Source organism: Drosophila yakuba, unplaced genomic scaffold, assembly GCF_016746365.2.
Source record: "Drosophila yakuba strain Tai18E2 unplaced genomic scaffold, Prin_Dyak_Tai18E2_2.1 Segkk50_quiver_pilon_scaf, whole genome shotgun sequence".
Lineage (NCBI taxonomy): Eukaryota > Metazoa > Arthropoda > Insecta > Diptera > Drosophilidae > Drosophila > Drosophila yakuba.
This window is the reverse complement of record NW_025048817.1, coordinates 473,621-478,186: the sequence shown is the minus strand read 5'-3', so window position 1 is coordinate 478,186 and position 4,566 is coordinate 473,621. Positions and strand designations below refer to the sequence as shown.

Genomic DNA, 4,566 nt, shown 5'->3' with positions numbered 1-4,566 from the left:
GTGGAGATGGCAATAACCTCCACTACAGTAAGGCAGCTTTCTCTGCTCTTCAACTCCATCTGGCTGAAGATGGAGTCGACATAGTCCTGATCCAGGAACCTTGGATAGTGGGAGGAAAGGTTTAAGGATAAGGGACTAAGGAATATAAGCTTCTAACAGTTCCCAGCGAAGGTAAAGTAAGGACCTGCATTTTAGCCAAAAAGCACCTTAGCAAAACATAGGCCTCCTTATAGGCTGTGACAAAAGCCCATCACACACAATAGGAAAGTACAAACACAAACGACCGCGGTGAGTCTCTTTTTAACTTTATCTTTCGATCAAATCTCTTCATATGTTATAAAGATATTGACCCACCTTTATCATTAAGAACCGAAAAGAGATAATAGACCTAACTCTCGTCTCTAAACCACTATTAGAGACAGTAACTCACTGGAGGGTGCTAGATAAGCACTTTTTCTCGGACCACAGGTATATAGAAACGACCCTCACAATCAACCCTCAAAACCAGCAGTTTTCACAAACCCAAGGAAACAGACTGGCAAAAATACAAAAATATTTTAAGAGAAAAAATCCCAACGGATCCCCCTCCATACCCCCAAACAATTTCTAGTCTAAACGAACTAGTTTCAATTTTCACAGAAACCTGAAACTTTGCACTAAAAAAGGCCCCCCAACAGAAAGCCCAAAAGAAAAAAAACCTCCCTGGTGGTCAGCAGAACTGTCCCCCCTCCGAATAGACTGCAGAACCCTTTTTAACAGGGCCAAGGCAGGAAATGAGGAGGCCCTGTGGACCGCCTACAAGAGAGCCCTTGCGAAATACAAAAAAGCCATCAGGAAAGCAAAGCGATCCTCGTGGCATTCATTCTGCTTAGGAATTGAAAATACAACTGAAGCAGCCAGACTTAGAAAAATCAGTCCTTAGGTTGTTCTCCATATAAAGCTCTGCTTGGCTTCAACATGATTAACCATGGGACCGATTATAAGCTCTTGAAACAATTATCTCTACTAGAGGAACATAGTCGCTTGAATAGAGTGGGCCAATTAGCATTATTACGGAAAGACATAAAATAGAATAACGAATGTTAAGCAATACAACCTAAGATCTAACCCTGTTGTATATAGAGAAGGACAAGAAGTCTTTAAGCGAAACTTTCACTTAAGCAATTTTAGTCAGAATTACAATAAGAAGTTAGGCCATCAATTTTCAAAGTGTAGAACTAAAAAGAAATTAGGTAATGCGTTTTATCTATTACAAACGTTAACAGAAAAAGAAATCGGAACACATCACGCAAAAGATATACGAAGCTAATTCCAGCTAATCTGTCTGCGATTACTCGTCGGATTATCTGTGGTTGTAATGGTTGGCCTTGGAGAAAATTAATTAAAGTTCAAAAGAATATTTAAAATTACGGCTTACGCGCCCTACGATATTCGAACAATCAGGCGATCAAGGTTGCCATCTGATCCTCGCAATCGATTTATCGATTATAAAAAACTATCTTTTCCGACCCAAGCCGCGTGTGTCCCGAAAAAGTGCATAGAAACTTTAGAAAAATCTAACGGCATCCGCGACCTAATCAGCTAATTTAGCTAACAGGCGCACACCCGCCAATCCCGAGCTAAAAGTACGGTAAATAATTTGAGACACAAAGCATCGCGAAATTGATTTACTATTGTCCCGTATAGAAGGCCCAATACCGCGTGCTATCACGGCTGGCTGCTCCGGCATTACCTTACATAAAGGCCTTAGGATTAAATTCAACTATATCAGTCAAACATAGGGCAGCTCTACCTCCCATTTTCATCATCGGTAAATAGTTTCCATATAGTGAAAACTTTCGGTCTCTTAAAAACACCATTTCTTACAGTCGTTCCTCCATAAAAAGGCCCCGTTCAAGCCTTACAAAAGGGCTAGCAAAAACCCTTTCGACCCAGCAGCTATTTTTAGCGCGGTCGAAGCAACACAATTCAATCTTTAACATCGTCGTCTGTTGTTGTTATCCTACCCGCGCTATTCAAGGCGGCTGAGCAGCGCGAAGGTAAGATCAACGCCCACAACTCCGACGAGGGAGGAATCTTCGCCAGGTCAGGATCGACAAATACTTAAAAACGAAGATAAACCCCTCTGCTATTTGTCTAAAAATTGACACTTTTGTTGAAAAAAAAAAATTTTGAAGTTAAAGTTTTTCTAAAAGGATGAGCTGGTAAGGAGACTGATAGAAGACAGCGAAAGGCAAAACATAGGCCTACTAATAGGCTGTGATGCTAACGGGAATTGGAAAGTACAGACACAAACGACCACGGTGAGTCTCTTTTTAACTTTATCTTTAGTTCAAATCTCTTCATATGTAATAAAGGTAATGACCCCACTTTTACCATTAAGAACCTCTCGTCTCTAAACTACTATTAGAGACAGTAACTCACTAGAGGGTGCTAGGTAAGCACTTTTTCTCGGACCACAGGTATATAGAAACGACCCTCACAACCAACCCATCAAAACCAGCAGTTTTTATGAACCCAAGGAAAACAGACTGGCAAAAATACAAAAATATTTTAAAGGAAAAAATCCCAATGGATCGCCCTCCATACCCTCAAACAATTTCTAGTCTAAACGAACTAGTTTCTATTTTCACAGAAACTGCAACTATACACTAAAAAGGCCTAGATACTCGTAAAATGATTCCTGCTTTCGCTTTTTTCGATCACGGAGCTGCTCAAGAACATTTGCGCTGCAGATTCATACCAATGCTTGACTGGTATGGATTCACCGTCAAACTCAGGAATGATTTTTCAAAGCTTTCCGCCGTAACTGAGCAACTATTATTGCTTTTATCGTCGAATCCTCTTTTTCCGGCGAGCAGTTTTCAGTAGCCCCAACTGCTGCATTGGAGGCGCTCCACTTGCTTCTTCAAGCTTCTGATTGTCGTTATCCAAATCCGTCATTTTACGATTTTTCACTGCAGCAGCCACTGACCTTGTATAGTACGGCTGACTTCCTTTCGCAAACGGAATTCTAGAAAATTCTTGCTTTATTGTATTCTCACTTACCGTTATTCTTTCCCGCTTCTTGTTTCTTTTAAGACCTCGGGACCGCGTGATCACTTGCACTTTTCAGACTAGGACGAGCTAAATTATTATATCATCTCGATTTATTATATCGTATAAGTATTAATATATTGTTGGAAATGTTCGGCTCTTTTTGCTTTCTTAACTTTTTCTGCTTCGGCGTCACTTCCCTGTCTCTGCTGATTCCTCCTTCTTATCTCGCTTCCTCTTGCTTCCGCGTTGCCACCCTTTTTTTCCCATGTACGCGCGTCATATACTCTTCAGCTGCTGCTGTTAATGTTAAAATTCTTAATCCTCTGCTGATATTCTGATGTTTTTTCTGCTAGTACTCTGCGGCATTTTCTGCTGGTAATCTTCTGCTTTTCTGCTGCCTTCCTGCTGCCTTTCTGGTGACGCTCCGCTGCTTCACCATCTTACATATATGTATGTTACTTGTTTAGTCAACTGCTATATACATAATGTATCATACATGTATATATTTAGATAAGATATATAATATTTATGTAATTGGTTCGGTCAACCGCTTTATATATAATATTTAAATAATACTTTATAAATATATAATATATACATAATATATTTAAGATATTGTGACGACCGTGGTTCGAGTAGCACAAACACACCTGAGTTTTTACTTAACAGAGTCCCTTGTATATTTTCATTTGCTCCATTCAATATTATTATTATTACTTCCTGGCCGTCAGTCGGGTAGTGCTAGAAGAACGTGCCGTAATTGTCCATACAGTGGACGATAGTGCGATTATACTCTCCACGCGAGAGCGGCTGGAAACAAATGTAGTCGGGCGTCCCGAGCCGGACTAAGGTGTCACTCGACCCGTGCCGAAAGTCAGCCTGACTGAGGGCCCGGGTCACAAAATAGCTCAGTCTCAAACGGAGAGCTCAGGGAACCTGGCAACCCCCTGTTCTAAAAAGCCTTACCCGGGCGTCTCGGATCCTCGCCGGGTGGACCCTCCTATCTGCGCAACTCGTGGGAATCACATGGAGTCATTAAATAAAAACAAAAAGGAGTTAGGATCTCCCAAAAAACCTACCCAAACGGCAGTGACGACTGAGTCTGGCCGAACAACTTTCAAGGCAGCGAAGTTGGCGAGTGAACCCACCTGCCTGTCCTTCACCCAAGGATCGGGTTCGGGTGAACCCCGCCTTAAGTCTGAGGCGACTGAGTGCAAGCCGCCCAAAGCCGTCGCCATGGGAACATCTTCAGGCCCTAGTTCCATGATGCCCCCTTCAGGCGCAGCCAAGGACGGCAAGCACTCAGTGGCAACCGGTAAAAGCAAACACACCTACGCAAAGAAACGATATGCAGAACAAATCCTACGCAGCCAGGAGAGATCGAAAACGGCTCCTTCTGCTGAATGGATGAAGAAGGTGAAATGGGCAAGATCCGTTTTGCCAAACTTCGGCAAGGAAGCTCCCAAGCCACCCAATCCCACTGAGGTCAAAAAGCGACCTCCACTAAGAGGGAGCCCTCCCAGGACG

General features: G+C 42.5%; 1 long non-coding RNA gene across 1 annotated transcript; it reads left to right on the top strand.

Annotated features, from left to right (window-relative positions):
• The first annotated feature begins 901 nt into the window (after positions 1 to 901).
• On the top strand, positions 902 to 2,626 carry LOC120322293. Its single transcript, XR_005562067.2, has 3 exons — positions 902 to 1,625; positions 1,687 to 1,810; positions 1,869 to 2,626. It is a non-coding gene; the product is annotated as an uncharacterized LOC120322293 (long non-coding RNA).
• The last annotated feature ends 1,940 nt before the right edge of the window (positions 2,627 to 4,566 follow it).